At 47.8% G+C, this 14910-nt stretch overlaps 43 non-coding genes across 43 annotated transcripts; all 43 read left to right on the top strand.

The window, feature by feature from the left end:
- The first annotated feature begins 103 nt into the window (after window positions 1-103).
- LOC145146795 (5S ribosomal RNA) lies at window positions 104-222 on the top strand. Its single transcript, XR_013727722.1, has one exon. It is a non-coding gene; the product is annotated as a 5S ribosomal RNA (ribosomal RNA).
- Window positions 223-451: 229 nt separating this feature from the next.
- On the top strand, window positions 452-570 carry LOC145154468 (5S ribosomal RNA). The gene has a single exon (XR_013734940.1). It is a non-coding gene; the product is annotated as a 5S ribosomal RNA (ribosomal RNA).
- A 229-nt stretch (window positions 571-799) lies between these two features.
- LOC145146059 (5S ribosomal RNA) lies at window positions 800-918 on the top strand. The gene has a single exon (XR_013727012.1). It is a non-coding gene; the product is annotated as a 5S ribosomal RNA (ribosomal RNA).
- Window positions 919-1143: 225 nt separating this feature from the next.
- On the top strand, window positions 1144-1262 carry LOC145152817 (5S ribosomal RNA). The gene has a single exon (XR_013733342.1). It is a non-coding gene; the product is annotated as a 5S ribosomal RNA (ribosomal RNA).
- Window positions 1263-1491: 229 nt separating this feature from the next.
- On the top strand, window positions 1492-1610 carry LOC145155634 (5S ribosomal RNA). Its single transcript, XR_013736063.1, has one exon. It is a non-coding gene; the product is annotated as a 5S ribosomal RNA (ribosomal RNA).
- A 230-nt stretch (window positions 1611-1840) lies between these two features.
- On the top strand, window positions 1841-1959 carry LOC145153578 (5S ribosomal RNA). The gene has a single exon (XR_013734078.1). It is a non-coding gene; the product is annotated as a 5S ribosomal RNA (ribosomal RNA).
- A 230-nt stretch (window positions 1960-2189) lies between these two features.
- Window positions 2190-2308, top strand: LOC145154233 (5S ribosomal RNA). The gene has a single exon (XR_013734716.1). It is a non-coding gene; the product is annotated as a 5S ribosomal RNA (ribosomal RNA).
- A 230-nt stretch (window positions 2309-2538) lies between these two features.
- Window positions 2539-2657, top strand: LOC145152553 (5S ribosomal RNA). The gene has a single exon (XR_013733086.1). It is a non-coding gene; the product is annotated as a 5S ribosomal RNA (ribosomal RNA).
- Window positions 2658-2886: 229 nt separating this feature from the next.
- On the top strand, window positions 2887-3005 carry LOC145146060 (5S ribosomal RNA). Its single transcript, XR_013727013.1, has one exon. It is a non-coding gene; the product is annotated as a 5S ribosomal RNA (ribosomal RNA).
- Window positions 3006-3231: 226 nt separating this feature from the next.
- Window positions 3232-3350, top strand: LOC145152818 (5S ribosomal RNA). Its single transcript, XR_013733343.1, has one exon. It is a non-coding gene; the product is annotated as a 5S ribosomal RNA (ribosomal RNA).
- Window positions 3351-3581: 231 nt separating this feature from the next.
- LOC145143555 (5S ribosomal RNA) lies at window positions 3582-3700 on the top strand. The gene has a single exon (XR_013724586.1). It is a non-coding gene; the product is annotated as a 5S ribosomal RNA (ribosomal RNA).
- Window positions 3701-3924: 224 nt separating this feature from the next.
- LOC145135387 (5S ribosomal RNA) lies at window positions 3925-4043 on the top strand. The gene has a single exon (XR_013719842.1). It is a non-coding gene; the product is annotated as a 5S ribosomal RNA (ribosomal RNA).
- Window positions 4044-4270: 227 nt separating this feature from the next.
- Window positions 4271-4389, top strand: LOC145146010 (5S ribosomal RNA). The gene has a single exon (XR_013726958.1). It is a non-coding gene; the product is annotated as a 5S ribosomal RNA (ribosomal RNA).
- Window positions 4390-4618: 229 nt separating this feature from the next.
- Window positions 4619-4737, top strand: LOC145145171 (5S ribosomal RNA). The gene has a single exon (XR_013726158.1). It is a non-coding gene; the product is annotated as a 5S ribosomal RNA (ribosomal RNA).
- Window positions 4738-4966: 229 nt separating this feature from the next.
- On the top strand, window positions 4967-5085 carry LOC145147670 (5S ribosomal RNA). Its single transcript, XR_013728566.1, has one exon. It is a non-coding gene; the product is annotated as a 5S ribosomal RNA (ribosomal RNA).
- A 226-nt stretch (window positions 5086-5311) lies between these two features.
- On the top strand, window positions 5312-5430 carry LOC145152819 (5S ribosomal RNA). Its single transcript, XR_013733344.1, has one exon. It is a non-coding gene; the product is annotated as a 5S ribosomal RNA (ribosomal RNA).
- Window positions 5431-5660: 230 nt separating this feature from the next.
- On the top strand, window positions 5661-5779 carry LOC145155645 (5S ribosomal RNA). Its single transcript, XR_013736074.1, has one exon. It is a non-coding gene; the product is annotated as a 5S ribosomal RNA (ribosomal RNA).
- Window positions 5780-6008: 229 nt separating this feature from the next.
- Window positions 6009-6127, top strand: LOC145152554 (5S ribosomal RNA). The gene has a single exon (XR_013733087.1). It is a non-coding gene; the product is annotated as a 5S ribosomal RNA (ribosomal RNA).
- Window positions 6128-6356: 229 nt separating this feature from the next.
- Window positions 6357-6475, top strand: LOC145146061 (5S ribosomal RNA). The gene has a single exon (XR_013727014.1). It is a non-coding gene; the product is annotated as a 5S ribosomal RNA (ribosomal RNA).
- A 226-nt stretch (window positions 6476-6701) lies between these two features.
- On the top strand, window positions 6702-6820 carry LOC145152820 (5S ribosomal RNA). The gene has a single exon (XR_013733345.1). It is a non-coding gene; the product is annotated as a 5S ribosomal RNA (ribosomal RNA).
- A 229-nt stretch (window positions 6821-7049) lies between these two features.
- Window positions 7050-7168, top strand: LOC145155656 (5S ribosomal RNA). The gene has a single exon (XR_013736085.1). It is a non-coding gene; the product is annotated as a 5S ribosomal RNA (ribosomal RNA).
- Window positions 7169-7386: 218 nt separating this feature from the next.
- On the top strand, window positions 7387-7505 carry LOC145149679 (5S ribosomal RNA). The gene has a single exon (XR_013730530.1). It is a non-coding gene; the product is annotated as a 5S ribosomal RNA (ribosomal RNA).
- A 223-nt stretch (window positions 7506-7728) lies between these two features.
- Window positions 7729-7847, top strand: LOC145135398 (5S ribosomal RNA). Its single transcript, XR_013719843.1, has one exon. It is a non-coding gene; the product is annotated as a 5S ribosomal RNA (ribosomal RNA).
- A 227-nt stretch (window positions 7848-8074) lies between these two features.
- On the top strand, window positions 8075-8193 carry LOC145146796 (5S ribosomal RNA). Its single transcript, XR_013727723.1, has one exon. It is a non-coding gene; the product is annotated as a 5S ribosomal RNA (ribosomal RNA).
- A 229-nt stretch (window positions 8194-8422) lies between these two features.
- On the top strand, window positions 8423-8541 carry LOC145145775 (5S ribosomal RNA). Its single transcript, XR_013726733.1, has one exon. It is a non-coding gene; the product is annotated as a 5S ribosomal RNA (ribosomal RNA).
- A 229-nt stretch (window positions 8542-8770) lies between these two features.
- Window positions 8771-8889, top strand: LOC145146063 (5S ribosomal RNA). The gene has a single exon (XR_013727015.1). It is a non-coding gene; the product is annotated as a 5S ribosomal RNA (ribosomal RNA).
- Window positions 8890-9115: 226 nt separating this feature from the next.
- Window positions 9116-9234, top strand: LOC145152821 (5S ribosomal RNA). Its single transcript, XR_013733346.1, has one exon. It is a non-coding gene; the product is annotated as a 5S ribosomal RNA (ribosomal RNA).
- A 229-nt stretch (window positions 9235-9463) lies between these two features.
- Window positions 9464-9582, top strand: LOC145155667 (5S ribosomal RNA). Its single transcript, XR_013736096.1, has one exon. It is a non-coding gene; the product is annotated as a 5S ribosomal RNA (ribosomal RNA).
- Window positions 9583-9812: 230 nt separating this feature from the next.
- On the top strand, window positions 9813-9931 carry LOC145153579 (5S ribosomal RNA). Its single transcript, XR_013734079.1, has one exon. It is a non-coding gene; the product is annotated as a 5S ribosomal RNA (ribosomal RNA).
- A 230-nt stretch (window positions 9932-10161) lies between these two features.
- Window positions 10162-10280, top strand: LOC145146064 (5S ribosomal RNA). Its single transcript, XR_013727016.1, has one exon. It is a non-coding gene; the product is annotated as a 5S ribosomal RNA (ribosomal RNA).
- Window positions 10281-10506: 226 nt separating this feature from the next.
- On the top strand, window positions 10507-10625 carry LOC145152822 (5S ribosomal RNA). Its single transcript, XR_013733347.1, has one exon. It is a non-coding gene; the product is annotated as a 5S ribosomal RNA (ribosomal RNA).
- A 226-nt stretch (window positions 10626-10851) lies between these two features.
- Window positions 10852-10970, top strand: LOC145137174 (5S ribosomal RNA). Its single transcript, XR_013720931.1, has one exon. It is a non-coding gene; the product is annotated as a 5S ribosomal RNA (ribosomal RNA).
- A 219-nt stretch (window positions 10971-11189) lies between these two features.
- LOC145146773 (5S ribosomal RNA) lies at window positions 11190-11308 on the top strand. The gene has a single exon (XR_013727701.1). It is a non-coding gene; the product is annotated as a 5S ribosomal RNA (ribosomal RNA).
- A 218-nt stretch (window positions 11309-11526) lies between these two features.
- Window positions 11527-11644, top strand: LOC145146917 (5S ribosomal RNA). Its single transcript, XR_013727839.1, has one exon. It is a non-coding gene; the product is annotated as a 5S ribosomal RNA (ribosomal RNA).
- Window positions 11645-11873: 229 nt separating this feature from the next.
- LOC145154851 (5S ribosomal RNA) lies at window positions 11874-11992 on the top strand. Its single transcript, XR_013735316.1, has one exon. It is a non-coding gene; the product is annotated as a 5S ribosomal RNA (ribosomal RNA).
- Window positions 11993-12211: 219 nt separating this feature from the next.
- LOC145146065 (5S ribosomal RNA) lies at window positions 12212-12330 on the top strand. The gene has a single exon (XR_013727017.1). It is a non-coding gene; the product is annotated as a 5S ribosomal RNA (ribosomal RNA).
- Window positions 12331-12556: 226 nt separating this feature from the next.
- On the top strand, window positions 12557-12675 carry LOC145152823 (5S ribosomal RNA). Its single transcript, XR_013733348.1, has one exon. It is a non-coding gene; the product is annotated as a 5S ribosomal RNA (ribosomal RNA).
- A 230-nt stretch (window positions 12676-12905) lies between these two features.
- On the top strand, window positions 12906-13024 carry LOC145144608 (5S ribosomal RNA). Its single transcript, XR_013725618.1, has one exon. It is a non-coding gene; the product is annotated as a 5S ribosomal RNA (ribosomal RNA).
- A 230-nt stretch (window positions 13025-13254) lies between these two features.
- Window positions 13255-13373, top strand: LOC145153580 (5S ribosomal RNA). Its single transcript, XR_013734080.1, has one exon. It is a non-coding gene; the product is annotated as a 5S ribosomal RNA (ribosomal RNA).
- Window positions 13374-13604: 231 nt separating this feature from the next.
- On the top strand, window positions 13605-13723 carry LOC145146067 (5S ribosomal RNA). Its single transcript, XR_013727019.1, has one exon. It is a non-coding gene; the product is annotated as a 5S ribosomal RNA (ribosomal RNA).
- A 226-nt stretch (window positions 13724-13949) lies between these two features.
- LOC145152824 (5S ribosomal RNA) lies at window positions 13950-14068 on the top strand. The gene has a single exon (XR_013733349.1). It is a non-coding gene; the product is annotated as a 5S ribosomal RNA (ribosomal RNA).
- Window positions 14069-14294: 226 nt separating this feature from the next.
- Window positions 14295-14413, top strand: LOC145137180 (5S ribosomal RNA). Its single transcript, XR_013720932.1, has one exon. It is a non-coding gene; the product is annotated as a 5S ribosomal RNA (ribosomal RNA).
- A 219-nt stretch (window positions 14414-14632) lies between these two features.
- Window positions 14633-14751, top strand: LOC145146774 (5S ribosomal RNA). Its single transcript, XR_013727702.1, has one exon. It is a non-coding gene; the product is annotated as a 5S ribosomal RNA (ribosomal RNA).
- The last annotated feature ends 159 nt before the right edge of the window (window positions 14752-14910 follow it).

The raw sequence follows: 14910 nt of genomic DNA on the forward strand, positions 1-14910 counted from the left end.
GATCGGAGCCGATCGGTCACGTGGGTCCCACGCCTCGCGTACGAAAACAAAGGAGGTTCTGTGTCTTTTAAGACATACAAGCAATAAGCATGGACAGTATTTCGGGTGCGATTATACCACCACTAATGCACCGGATCCCATCAGAACTCCGCAGTTAAGCGTGCTTGGGCGAGAGTAGTACTAGGATGGGTGACCCCATGGGAAGTCCTCGTGTTGCACCCCCCTTTTTCGTTGTCCGTTTGCGTTTTTTTAGATTTTACGTGCGGTTTTTTTTTGTTTTTTTTTCTTTCTTGCTATTTCTATGCTCGGGTGGCCTCCGCTTCATGGTTGATGGTCTTCGTATTTTTGGAACGGAGCTGATCGGTCACGTGGGTCCCACGCCTCGCGTACGAAAACAAAGGAGGTTCTGCGTCTTTTAAGACATACAAGCAATAAGCATGGATAGTATTTCGGGTGCGATCATACCAGCACTAATGCACCGGATCCCATCAGAACTCCGCAGTGAAGCGTGCTTGGGCGAGAGTAGTACTAGGATGGGTGACCCCCTGGGAAGTCCTCGTGTTGCACCCCCCTTTTTCGTTGTCCGTTTGCGTTTTTTTAGATTTTACGTGCGGTTTTTTTTTGTTTTTTTTTCTTTCTTGCTATTTCTATGCTCGGGTGGCCTCCGCTTCATGGTTGATGGTTTTCGTATTTTTGGAACGGAGCCGATCGGTCACGTGGGTTCCACGCCTCGCGTACGAAAACAAAGGAGGTTCTGCGTCTTTTAAGACAGAAAAGCAATAAGCATGGATAGTATTTCGGGTGCGATCATACCAGCGCTAATGCACCGGATCCCATCAGAACTCCGCAGTTAAGCGTGCTTGGGCGAGAGTAGTACTAGGATGGGTGACCCCCTGGTAAGTCCTCGTGTTGCACCCCCTTTTTTCGTTGTCCGTTTGCGTTTTTTTAGATTTTACGTGCGGTTTTTTTTTGTTTTTTTTCCTTGCTATTTCTATGCTCGGGTGGCCTCCGTTTCATGGTTCATGGTCTTCGTATTTTTGGAACGGAGCCGATCGGTCACGTGGGTCCCACGCCTCGCGTACGAAAACAAAGGAGGTTCTGTGTCTTTTAAGACATACAAGCAATAAGCATGGACAGTATTTCGGGTGCGATCATACCAGCACTAATGCACCGGATCCCATCAGAACTCCGCAGTTAAGCGTGCTTGGGCGAGAGTAGTACTAGGATGGGTGACCCCATGGGAAGTCCTCGTGTTGCACCCCCCTTTTTTGTTGTCCGTTTGCGTTTTTTTAGATTTTACGTGCGGTTTTTTTTTGTTTTTTTTTCTTTCTTGCTATTTCTATGCTCGGGTGGCCTCCGCTTCATGGTTGATGGTCTTCGTATTTTTGGAACGGAGCTGATCGGTCACGTGGGTCCCACGCCTCGCGTACGAAAACAAAGAAGGTTCTGCGTCTTTTAAGACATACAAGCAATAAGCATGGATAGTATTTCGGGTGCGATCATACCAGCACTAATGCACCGGATCCCATCAGAACTCCGCAGTTAAGCGTGCTTGGGCGAGAGTAGTACTAGGATGGGTGACCCCCTGGGAAGTCCTCGTGTTGCACCCCCCTTTTTCGTTGTCCGTTTGCGTTTTTTTAGATTTTACGTGCGGTTTTTTTTTGTTTTTTTTTTCTTTCTTGCTATTTCTATGCTCGGGTGGCCTTCGTTTCATGGTTCATGGTCTTCGTATTTTTGGAACGAAGCCGATCGGTCACGTGGGTCCCACGCCTCGCGTACGAAAACAATGGAGGTTCTGCGTCTTTTAAGACATACAAGCAATAAGCATGGATAGTATTTCGGGTGCGATCATACCAGCACTAACGCACCGGATCCCATCAGAACTCCGCAGTTAAGCGTGCTTGGGCGAGAGTAGTACTAGGATGGGTGACCCCATGGGAAGTCCTCGTGTTGCACCCCCCTTTTTCGTTGTCCGTTTGCGTTTTTTTAGATTTTACGTGCGGTTTTTTTTTGTTTTTTTTTTCTTTCTTGCTATTTCTATGCTCGGGTGGCCTCCGCTTCATGGTTGATGGTTTTCGTATTTTTGGAACGGAGCCGATCGGTCACGTGGGTTCCACGCCTCGCGTACGAAAACAAAGGAGGTTCTGCGTCTTTTAAGACATAAAAGCAATAAGCATGGATAGTATTTCGGGTGCGATCATACCAGCGCTAATGCACCGGATCCCATCAGAACTCCGCAGTTAAGCGTGCTTGGGCGAGAGTAGTACTAGGATGGGTGACCCCCTGGGAAGTCCTCGTGTTGCACCCCCCTTTTTCGTTGTCCGTTTGCGTTTTTTTAGATTTTACGTGCGGTTTTTTTTTGTTTTTTTTTTCTTTCTTGCTATTTCTATGCTCGGGTGGCCTTCGTTTCATGGTTCATGGTCTTCGTATTTTTGGAACGAAGCCGATCGGTCACGTGGGTCCCACGCCTCGCGTACGAAAACAATGGAGGTTCTGCGTCTTTTAAGACATACAAGCAATAAGCATGGATAGTATTTTGGGTGCGATCATACCAGCACTAACGCACCGGATCCCATCAGAACTCCGCAGTTAAGCGTGCTTGGGCGAGAGTAGTACTAGGATGGGTGACCCCCTGGGAAGTCCTCGTGTTGCACCCCCCTTTTTCGTTGTCCGTTTGCGTTTTTTTAGATTTTACGTGCGGTCTTTTTTTGTTTTTTTTTCTTTCTTCCTATTTCTATGCTCGGGTGGCCTCCGCTTCATGGTTGATGGTTTTCGTATTTTTGGAACGGAGCCGATCGGTCACGTGGGTTCCACGCCTCGCGTACGAAAACAAAGGAGGTTCTGCGTCTTTTAAGACATAAAAGCAATAAGCATGGATAGTATTTCGGGTGCGATCATACCAGCGCTAATGCACCGGATCCCATCAGAACTCCGCAGTTAAGCGTGCTTGGGCGAGAGTAGTACTAGGATGGGTGACCCCCTGGTAAGTCCTCGTGTTGCACCCCCCTTTTTTCGTTGTCCGTTTGCGTTTTTTTAGATTTTACGTGCGGTTTTTTTTTGTTTTTTTTCCTTGCTATTTCTATGCTCGGGTGGCCTCCGTTTCATGGTTCATGGTCTTCGTATTTTTGGAACGGAGCCGATCGGTCACGTGGGTCCCACGCCTCGCGTACGAAAACAAAGGAGGTTCTGTGTCTTTTAAGACATACAAGCAATAAGCATGGACAGTATTTCGGGTGCGATCATACCAGCACTAATGCACCGGATCCCATCAGAACTCCGCAGTTAAGCGTGCTTGGGCGAGAGTAGTACTAGGATGGGTGACCCCATGGGAAGTCCTCGTGTTGCACCCCCCCTTTTTTGTTGTCCGTTTGCGTTTTTTTAGATTTTACGTGCGGTTTTTTTTTGTTTTTTTTTTCTTTCTTGCTATTTCTATGCTCGGGTGGCCTCCGCTTCATGGTTGATGGTCTTCGTATTTTTGGAACGGAGCTGATCGGTCACGTGGGTCCCACGCCTCGCGTACGAAAACAAAGGAGGTTCTGCGTCTTTTAAGACATAAAAGCAATAAGCATGGATAGTATTTCGGGTGCTATCATACCAGCACTAATGCACCGGATCCCATCAGAACTCCGCAGTTAAGCGTGCTTGGGCGAGAGTAGTACTAGGATGGGTGACCCCCTGGGAAGTCCTTGTGTTGCACCCCCCCCCCCTTTTTCGTTGCCCGTTTGCGTTTTTTTAGATTTTACGTGCGGTTTTTTTTTCTTTCTTGCTATTTCTATGCTCGGGTGGCCACCGCTTCATGGTTGATGGTTTTCGTATTTTTGGAACGGAGCCGATCGGTCACGTGGGTCCCACGTCTCGCGTACGAAAACAAAGGAGGTTCTGCGTCTTTTAAGACATAAAAGCAATAAGCATGGATAGTATTTCGGGTGCGATCATACCAGCACTAATGCACCGGATCCCATCAGAACTCCGCAGTCAAGCGTGCTTGGGCGAGAATAGTACTAGGATGGGTGACCCCCTGGGAAGTCCTCGTGTTGCACCCCCCCTTTTTCGTTGTCCGTTTGCGTTTTTTTAGATTTTACGTGCGGTTTTTTTTTGTTTTTTTTTTCTTGCTATTTCTATGCTCGGGTGGCCTCCGTTTCATGGTTCATGGTCTTCGTATTTTTGGATCGGAGCCGATCGGTCACGTGGGTCCCACGCCTCGCGTACGAAAACAAAGGAGGTTCTGTGTCTTTTAAGACATACAAGCAATAAGCATGGACAGTATTTCGGGTGCGATTATACCAACACTAATGCACCGGATCCCATCAGAACTCCGCAGTTAAGCGTGCTTGGGCGAGAGTAGTACTAGGATGGGTGACCCCATGGGAAGTCCTCGTGTTGCACCCCCCTTTTTCGTTGTCCGTTTGCGTTTTTTTAGATTTTACGTGCGGTTTTTTTTTGTTTTTTTTTCTTTCTTGCTATTTCTATGCTCGGGTGGCCTCCGCTTCATGGTTGATGGTCTTCGTATTTTTGGAACGGAGCTGATCGGTCACGTGGGTCCCACGCCTCGCGTACGAAAACAAAGGAGGTTCTGCGTCTTTTAAGACATACAAGCAATAAGCATGGATAGTATTTCGGGTGCGATCATACCAGCACTAATGCACCGGATCCCATCAGAACTCCGCAGTTAAGCGTGCTTGCGCGAGAGTAGTACTAGGATGGGTGACCCCCTGGGAAGTCCTCGTGTTGCACCCCCCTTTTTCGTTGTCCGTTTGCGTTTTTTTAGATTTTACGTGCGGTTTTTTTTTGTTTTTTTTTCTTTCTTGCTATTTCTATGCTCGGGTGGCCTCCGCTTCATGGTTGATGGTTTTCGTATTTTTGGAACGGAGCCGATCGGTCACGTGGGTTCCACGCCTCGCGTACGAAAACAAAGGAGGTTCTGCGTCTTTTAAGACAGAAAAGCAATAAGCATGGATAGTATTTCGGGTGCGATCATACCAGCGCTAATGCACTGGATCCCATCAGAACTCCGCAGTTAAGCGTGCTTGGGCGAGAGTAGTACTAGGATGGGTGACCCCCTGGTAAGTCCTCGTGTTGCACCCCCCTTTTTTCGTTGTCCGTTTGCGTTTTTTTAGATTTTACGTGCGGTTTTTTTTTGTTTTTTTTCCTTGCTATTTCTATGCTCGGGTGGCCTCCGTTTCATGGTTCATGGTCTTCGTATTTTTGGAACGGAGCCGATCGGTCACGTGGGTCCCACGCCTCGCGTACGAAAACAAAGGAGGTTCTGTGTCTTTTAAGACATACAAGCAATAAGCATGGACAGTATTTCGGGTGCGATCATACCAGCACTAATGCACCGGATCCCATCAGAACTCCGCAGTTAAGCGTGCTTGGGCGAGAGTAGTACTAGGATGGGTGACCCCATGGGAAGTCCTCGTGTTGCACCCCCCTTTTTTGTTGTCCGTTTGCGTTTTTTTAGATTTTACGTGCGGTTTTTTTTTGTTTTTTTTTTCTTTCTTGCTATTTCTATGCTCGGGTGGCCTCCGCTTCATGGTTGATGGTCTTCGTATTTTTGGAACGGAGCTGATCGGTCACGTGGGTCCCACGCCTCGCGTACGAAAACAAAGAAGGTTCTGCGTCTTTTAAGACATACAAGCAATAAGCATGGATAGTATTTCGGGTGCGATCATACCAGCACTAATGCACCGGATCCCATCAGAACTCCGCAGTTAAGCGTGCTTGGGCGAGAGTAGTACTAGGATGGGTGACCCCCTGGGAAGTCCTCGTGTTGCACCCCCCTTTTTCGTTGTCCGTTTGCGTTTTTTTAGATTTTACGTGCGGTTTTTTTTTGTTTTTTTTTCTTTCTTGCTATTTCTATGCTCGGGTGGCCTTCGTTTCATGGTTCATGGTCTTCGTATTTTTGGAACGAAGCCGATCGGTCACGTGGGTCCCACGCCTCGCGTACGAAAACAATGGAGGTTCTGCGTCTTTTAAGACATACAAGCAATAAGCATGGATAGTATTTCGGGTGCGATCATACCAGCACTAACGCACCGGATCCCATCAGAACTCCGCAGTTAAGCGTGCTTGGGCGAGAGTAGTACTAGGATGGGTGACCCCCTGGGAAGTCCTCGTGTTGCACCCCCCTTTTTCGTTGTCCGTTTGCGTTTTTTTAGATTTTACGTGCGGTTTTTTTTGTTTTTTTTTTCTTTCTTGCTATTTCTATGCTCGGGTGGCCTCCGCTTCATGGTTGATGGTTTTCGTATTTTTGGAACGGAGCCGATCGGTCACGTGGGTTCCACGCCTCGCGTACGAAAACAAAGGAGGTTCTGCGTCTTTTAAGACATAAAAGCAATAAGCATGGATAGTATTTCGGGTGCGATCATACCAGCGCTAATGCACCGGATCCCATCAGAACTCCGCAGTTAAGCGTGCTTGGGCGAGAGTAGTACTAGGATGGGTGACCCCCTGGTAAGTCCTCGTGTTGCACCCCCCTTTTTTCGTTGTCCGTTTGCGTTTTTTTAGATTTTACGTGCGGTTTTTTTTTGTTTTTTTTCCTTGCTATTTCTATGCTCGGGTGGCCTCCGTTTCATGGTTCATGGTCTTCGTATTTTTGGAACGGAGCCGATCGGTCACGTGGGTCCCACGCCTCGCGTACGAAAACAAAGGAGGTTCTGTGTCTTTTAAGACATACAAGCAATAAGCATGGACAGTATTTCGGGTGCGATCATACCAGCACTAATGCACCGGATCCCATCAGAACTCCGCAGTTAAGCGTGCTTGGGCGAGAGTAGTACTAGGATGGGTGACCCCATGGGAAGTCCTCGTGTTGCACCCCCCTTTTTTGTTGTCCGTTTGCGTTTTTTTAGATTTTACGTGCGGTTTTTTTTTGTTTTTTTTTCTTTCTTGCTATTTCTATGCTCGGGTGGCCTCCGTTTCATGGTTCATGGTCTTCGTATTTTTGGAACGGAGCCGATCGGTCACGTGGGTCCCACGCCTCGCGTACGAAAACAAAGGAGGTTCTGTGTCTTTTAAGACATACAAGCAATAAGCATGGACAGTATTTCGGGTGCGATCATACCAGCACTAATGCACCGGATCCCATCAGAACTCCGCAGTTAAGCGTGCTTGGGCGAGAGTAGTACTAGGATGGGTGACCCCCTGGGAAGTCCTCGTGTTGCACCCCCCTTTTCGTTGTCCGTTTGCGTTTTTTTAGATTTCACGTGCGGTTTTTTTTTCTTTCTTGCTATTTCTATGCTCGGGTGGCCTCCGCTTCATGGTTGAAGGTTTTCGTATTTTTGGAACGGAGCCGATCGGTCACGTGGGTCCCACGCCTCGCGTACGAAAACAAAGGAGGTTCTGCGTCTTTTAAGACATAAAAGCAATAAGCATGGATAGTATTTTGGGTGCTATCATACGAGCACTAATGCACCGGATCCCATCAGAACTCCGCAGTTAAGCGTACTTGGGCGAGAGTAGTACTAGGATGGGTGACCCCCTGGGAAGTCCTTGTGTTGCACCCCCCCCCCTTTTTCGTTGCCCGTTTGCGTTTTTTTAGATTTTACGTGCGGTTTTTTTTTCTTTCTTGCTATTTCTATGCTCGGGTGGCCACCGCTTCATGGTTGATGGTTTTCGTATTTTTGGAACGGAGCCGATCGGTCACGTGGGTCCCACGTCTCGCGTACGAAAACAAAGGAGGTTCTGCGTCTTTTAAGACATAAAAGCAATAAGCATGGATAGTATTTCGGGTGCGATCATACCAGCACTAATGCACCGGATCCCATCAGAACTCCGCAGTCAAGCGTGCTTGGGCGAGAATAGTACTAGGATGGGTGACCCCCTGGGAAGTCCTCGTGTTGCACCCCCCCTTTTTCGTTGTCCGTTTGCGTTTTTTTAGATTTTACGTGCGGTTTTTTTTTGTTTTTTTTTTCTTGCTATTTCTATGCTCGGGTGGCCTCCGTTTCATGGTTCATGGTCTTCGTATTTTTGGATCGGAGCCGATCGGTCACGTGGGTCCCACGCCTCGCGTACGAAAACAAAGGAGGTTCTGTGTCTTTTAAGACATACAAGCAATAAGCCTGGACAGTATTTCGGGTGCGATTATACCACCACTAATGCACCGGATCCCATCAGAACTCCGCAGTTAAGCGTGCTTGGGCGAGAGTAGTACTAGGATGGGTGACCCCATGGGAAGTCCTCGTGTTGCACCCCCCTTTTTCGTTGTCCGTTTGCGTTTTTTTAGATTTTACGTGCGGTTTTTTTTTGTTTTTTTTTCTTTCTTGCTATTTCTATGCTCGGGTGGCCTCCGCTTCATGGTTGATGGTCTTCGTATTTTTGGAACGGAGCTGATCGGTCACGTGGGTCCCACGCCTCGCGTACGAAAACAAAGGAGGTTCTGCGTCTTTTAAGACATACAAGCAATAAGCATGGATAGTATTTCGGGTGCGATCATACCAGCACTAATGCACCGGATCCAATCAGAACTCCGCAGTGAAGCGTGCTTGGGCGAGAGTAGTACTAGGATGGGTGACCCCCTGGGAAGTCCTCGTGTTGCACCCCCCTTTTTCGTTGTCCGTTTGCGTTTTTTTAGATTTTACGTGCGGTTTTTTTTTGTTTTTTTTTCTTTCTTGCTATTTCTATGCTCGGGTGGCCTCCGCTTCATGGTTGATGGTTTTCGTATTTTTGGAACGGAGCCGATCGGTCACGTGGGTTCCACGCCTCGCGTACGAAAACAAAGGAGGTTCTGCGTCTTTTAAGACAGAAAAGCAATAAGCATGGATAGTATTTCGGGTGCGATCATACCAGCGCTAATGCACCGGATCCCATCAGAACTCCGCAGTTAAGCGTGCTTGGGCGAGAGTAGTACTAGGATGGGTGACCCCCTGGTAAGTCCTCGTGTTGCACCCCCCTTTTTTCGTTGTCCGTTTGCGTTTTTTTAGATTTTACGTGCGGTTTTTTTTTGTTTTTTTTCCTTGCTATTTCTATGCTCGGGTGGCCTCCGTTTCATGGTTCATGGTCTTCGTATTTTTGGAACGGAGCCGATCGGTCACGTGGGTCCCACGCCTCGCGTACGAAAACAAAGGAGGTTCTGTGTCTTTTAAGACATACAAGCAATAAGCATGGACAGTATTTCGGGTGCGATCATACCAGCACTAATGCACCGGATCCCATCAGAACTCCGCAGTTAAGCGTGCTTGGGCGAGAGTAGTACTAGGATGGGTGACCCCATGGGAAGTCCTCGTGTTGCACCCCCCTTTTTTGTTGTCCGTTTGCGTTTTTTTAGATTTTACGTGCGGTTTTTTTTTGTTTTTTTTTCTTTCTTGCTATTTCTATGCTCGGGTGGCCTCCGCTTCATGGTTGATGGTCTTCGTATTTTTGGAACGGAGCTGATCGGTCACGTGGGTCCCACGCCTCGCGTACGAAAACAAAGAAGGTTCTGCGTCTTTTAAGACATACAAGCAATAAGCATGGATAGTATTTCGGGTGCGATCATACCAGCACTAATGCACCGGATCCCATCAGAACTCCGCAGTTAAGCGTGCTTGGGCGAGAGTAGTACTAGGATGGGTGACCCCCTGGGAAGTCCTCGTGTTGCACCCCCCTTTTTCGTTGTCCGTTTGCGTTTTTTTAGATTTTACGTGCGGTTTTTTTTTGTTTTTTTTTTCTTTCTTGCTATTTCTATGCTCGGGTGGCCTTCGTTTCATGGTTCATGGTCTTCGTATTTTTGGAACGAAGCCGATCGGTCACGTGGGTCCCACGCCTCGCGTACGAAAACAATGGAGGTTCTGCGTCTTTTAAGACATACAAGCAATAAGCATGGATAGTATTTCGGGTGCGATCATACCAGCACTAACGCACCGGATCCCATCAGAACTCCGCAGTTAAGCGTGCTTGGGCGAGAGTAGTACTAGGATGGGTGACCCCATGGGAAGTCCTCGTGTTGCACCCCCCTTTTTCGTTGTCCGTTTGCGTTTTTTTAGATTTTACGTGCGGTTTTTTTTTGTTTTTTTTTTCTTTCTTGCTATTTCTATGCTCGGGTGGCCTCCGCTTCATGGTTGATGGTTTTCGTATTTTTGGAACGGAGCCGATCGGTCACGTGGGTTCCACGCCTCGCGTACGAAAACAAAGGAGGTTCTGCGTCTTTTAAGACATAAAAGCAATAAGCATGGATAGTATTTCGGGTGCGATCATACCAGCGCTAATGCACCGGATCCCATCAGAACTCCGCAGTTAAGCGTGCTTGGGCGAGAGTAGTACTAGGATGGGTGACCCCCTGGTAAGTCCTCGTGTTGCACCCCCCTTTTTTCGTTGTCCGTTTGCGTTTTTTTAGATTATACGTGCGGTTTTTTTTTGTTTTTTTTCCTTGCTATTTCTATGCTCGGGTGGCCTCCGTTTCATGGTTCATGGTCTTCGTATTTTTGGAACGGAGCCGATCGGTCACGTGGGTCCCACGCCTCGCGTACGAAAACAAAGGAGGTTCTGTGTCTTTTAAGACATACAAGCAATAAGCATGGACAGTATTTCGGGTGCGATCATACCAGCACTAATGCACCGGATCCCATCAGAACTCCGCAGTTAAGCGTGCTTGGGCGAGAGTAGTACTAGGATGGGTGACCCCATGGGAAGTCCTCGTGTTGCACCCCCCTTTTTCGTTGTCCGTTTGCGTTTTTTTAGATTTTACGTGCGGTTTTTTTTTTTTTTTTCTTTCTTGCTATTTCTATGCTCGGGTGGGCTCCGCTTCATGGTTGATGGTCTTCGTATTTTTGGAACGGAGCTGATCGGTCACGTGGGTCCCACGCCTCGCGTACGAAAACAAAGGAGGTTCTGCATCTTTTAAGACATAAAAGCAATAAGCATGGATAGTATTTCCGGTGCGATCATACCAGCACTAATGCACCGGATCCCATCAGAACTCCGCAGTTAAGCGTGCTTGGGCGAGAGTAGTACTAGGATGGGTGACCCCCTGGGAAGTCCTCGTGTTGCACCCCCCTTTTTCGTTGTCCGTTTGCGTTTTTTTAGATTTCACGTGCGGTTTTTTTTTCTTTCTTGCTATTTCTATGCTCGGGTGGCCTCCGCTTCATGGTTGAAGGTTTTCGTATTTTTGGAACGGAGCCGATCGGTCACGTGGATCCCACGCCTCGCGTACGAAAACAAAGGAGGTTCTGCGTCTTTTAAGACATAAAAGCAATAAGCATGGATAGTATTTTGGGTGCTATCATACCAACACTAATGCACCGGATCCCATCAGAACTCCGCAGTTAAGCGTGCTTGGGCGAGAGTAGTACTAGGATGGGTGACCCCCTGGGAAGTCCTCGTGTTGCACCCCCTTTTTCGTTGTCCGTTTGCGTTTTTTTAGATTTCACGTGCGGTTTTTTTTTCTTTCTTGCTATTTCTATGCTCGGGTGGCCTCCGCTTCATGGTTGAAGGTTTTCGTATTTTTGGAACGGAGCCGATCTGTCGCGTGGGTCCCACGCCTCGCGTACGAAAACAAAGGAGGTTCTGCGTCTTTTAAGACATACAAGCAATAAGCATGGATAGTATTTCGGGTGCGATCATACCAGCACTAATGCATCGGATCCCATCAGAACTCCGCAGTTAAGCGTGCTTGGGCGAGAGTAGTACTAGGATGGGTGACCCCTGGGAAGTCCTCGTGTTGCACCCCCCTTTTTCGTTGTCCGTTTGCGTTTTTTTAGATTTTACGTGCGGTTTTTTTTTGTTTTTTTTTCTTTCTTGCTATTTCTGTGCTCGGGTGACCTTCGTTTCATGGTTCATGGTCTTCGTATTTTTGGAACGGAGCCGATCGGTCACGTGGGTCCCACGCCTCGCGTACGAAAACAAAGGAGGTTCTGCGTCTTTTAAGACATACAAGCAATAAGCATGGATAGTATTTCGGGTGCGATCATACCAGCACTAATTCACCGGATCCCATCAGAACTCCGCAGTTAAGCGTGCTTGGGCGAGAGTAGTACTAGGATGGGTGACCCCCTGGGAAGTCCTCGTGTTGCACCCCCCTTTTTCGTTGTCCGTTTGCGTTTTTTTAGATTTCACGTGCGGTTTTTTTTTCTTTCTTGCTATTTCTATGCTCGGGTGGCCTCCGCTTCATGGTTGAAGGTTTTCGTATTTTTGGAACGGAGCCGATCGGTCACATGGGTCCCACGCCTCGCGTACGAAAACAAAGGAGGTTCTGCGTCTTTTAAGACATAAAAGCAATAAGCATGGATAGTATTTCGGGTGCGATCATACCAGCGCTAATGCACCGGATCCCATCAGAACTCCGCAGTTAAGCGTGCTTGGGCGAGAGTAGTACTAGGATGGGTGACCCCCTGGTAAGTCCTCGTGTTGCACCCCCCTTTTTTCGTTGTCCGTTTGCGTTTTTTTTGATTTTACGTGCGGTTTTTTTTTGTTTTTTTTCCTTGCTATTTCTATGCTCGGGTGGCCTCCGTTTCATGGTTCATGGTCTTCGTATTTTTGGAACGGAGCCGATCGGTCACGTGGGTCCCACGCCTCGCGTACGAAAACAAAGGAGGTTCTGTGTCTTTTAAGACATACAAGCAATAAGCATGGACAGTATTTCGGGTGCGATCATACCAGCACTAATGCACCGGATCCCATCAGAACTCCGCAGTTAAGCGTGCTTGGGCGAGAGTAGTACTAGGATGGGTGACCCCATGGGAAGTCCTCGTGTTGCACCCCCCTTTTTTGTTGTCCGTTTGCGTTTTTTTAGATTTTACGTGCGGTTTTTTTTTGTTTTTTTTTTCTTTCTTGCTATTTCTATGCTCGGGTGGCCTCCGCTTCATGGTTGATGGTCTTCGTATTTTTGGAACGGAGCTGATCGGTCACGTGGGTCCCACGCCTCGCGTACGAAAACAAAGGAGGTTCTGCGTCTTTTAAGACATAAAAGCAATAAGCATGGATAGTATTTCGGGTGCGATCATACGAGCACTAATGCACCGGATCCCATCAGAACTCCGCAGTTAAGCGTGCTTGGGCGAGAGTAGTACTAGGATGGGTGACCCCATGGGAAGTCCTCGTGTTGCACCCCCCTTTTTCGTTGTCCGTTTGCGTTTTTTTAGATTTTACGTGCGGTTTTTTTTTGTTTTTTTTTTCTTTCTTGCTATTTCTATGCTCGGGTGGCCTCCGCTTCATGGTTGATGGTTTTCGTATTTTTGGAACGGAGCCGATCGGTCACGTGGGTTCCACGCCTCGCGTACGAAAACAAAGGAGGTTCTGCGTCTTTTAAGACATAAAAGCAATAAGCATGGATAGTATTTCGGGTGCGATCATACCAGCACTAACGCACCGGATCCCATCAGAACTCCGCAGTTAAGCGTGCTTGGGCGAGAGTAGTACTAGGATGGGTGACCCCATGGGAAGTCCTCGTGTTGCACCCCCCTTTTTCGTTGTCCGTTTGCGTTTTTTTAGATTTTACGTGCGGTTTTTTTTTGTTTTTTTTTTTCTTTCTTGCTATTTCTATGCTCGGGTGGCCTCCGCTTCATGGTTGATGGTTTTCGTATTTTTGGAACGGAGCCGATCGGTCACGTGGGTTCCACGCCTCGCGTACGAAAACAAAGGAGGTTCAGCGTCTTTTAAGACATAAAAGCAATAAGCATGGATAGTATTTCGGGTGCGATCATACCAGCGCTAATGCACCGGATCCCATCAGAACTCCGCAGTTAAGCGTGCTTGGGCGAGAGTAGTACTAGGATGGGTGACCCCCTGGTAAGTCCTCGTGTTGCACCCCCCTTTTTTCGTTGTCCGTTTGCGTTTTTTTAGATTTTACGTGCGGTTTTTTTTTGTTTTTTTTCCTTGCTATTTCTATGCTCGGGTGGCCTCCGTTTCATGGTTCATGGTCTTCGTATTTTTGGAACGGAGCCGATCGGTCACGTGGGTCCCACGCCTCGCGTACGAAAACAAAGGAGGTTCTGTGTCTTTTAAGACATACAAGCAATAAGCATGGACAGTATTTCGGGTGCGATCATACCAGCACTAATGCACCGGATCCCATCAGAACTCCGCAGTTAAGCGTGCTTGGGCGAGAGTAGTACTAGGATGGGTGACCCCATGGGAAGTCCTCGTGTTGCACCCCCCTTTTTCGTTGTCCGTTTGCGTTTTTTTAGATTTTACGTGCGGTTTTTTTTTTTTTTTTCTTTCTTGCTATTTCTATGCTCGGGTGGGCTCCGCTTCATGGTTGATGGTCTTCGTATTTTTGGAACGGAGCTGATCGGTCACGTGGGTCCCACGCCTCGCGTACGAAAACAAAGGAGGTTCTGCATCTTTTAAGACATAAAAGCAATAAGCATGGATAGTATTTCCGGTGCGATCATACCAGCACTAATGCACCGGATCCCATCAGAACTCCGCAGTTAAGCGTGCTTGGGCGAGAGTAGTACTAGGATGGGTGACCCCCTGGGAAGTCCTCGTGTTGCACCCCCCTTTTTCGTTGTCCGTTTGCGTTTTTTTAGATTTCACGTGCGGTTTTTTTTTCTTTCTTGCTATTTCTATGCTCGGGTGGCCTCCGCTTCATGGTTGAAGGTTTTCGTATTTTTGGAACGGAGCCGATCGGTCACGTGGGTCCCACGCCTCGCGTACGAAAACAAAGGAGGTTCTGCGTCTTTTAAGACATAAAAGCAATAAGCATGGATAGTATTTTGGGTGCTATCATACCAACACTAATGCACCGGATCCCATCAGAACTCCGCAGTTAAGCGTGCTTGGGCGAGAGTAGTACTAGGATGGGTGACCCCCTGGGAAGTCCTCGTGTTGCACCCCCCTTTTTCGTTGTCCGTTTGCGTTTTTTTAGATTTTACGTGCGGTTTTTTTTTGTTTTTTTTTCTTTCTTGCTATTTCTGTGCTCGGGTGACCTTCGTTTCATGGTTCATGGTCTTCGTATTTTTGGAACGGAGCCGATCGGTCACGTGGGTCCCACGC

This window comes from Lactuca virosa, chromosome 1, assembly GCF_052849685.1.
Source record: "Lactuca virosa cultivar CGN04683 chromosome 1, Lactuca_virosa_CGN04683_v6, whole genome shotgun sequence".
In the NCBI taxonomy this organism is placed as follows: domain Eukaryota; kingdom Viridiplantae; phylum Streptophyta; class Magnoliopsida; order Asterales; family Asteraceae; genus Lactuca; species Lactuca virosa.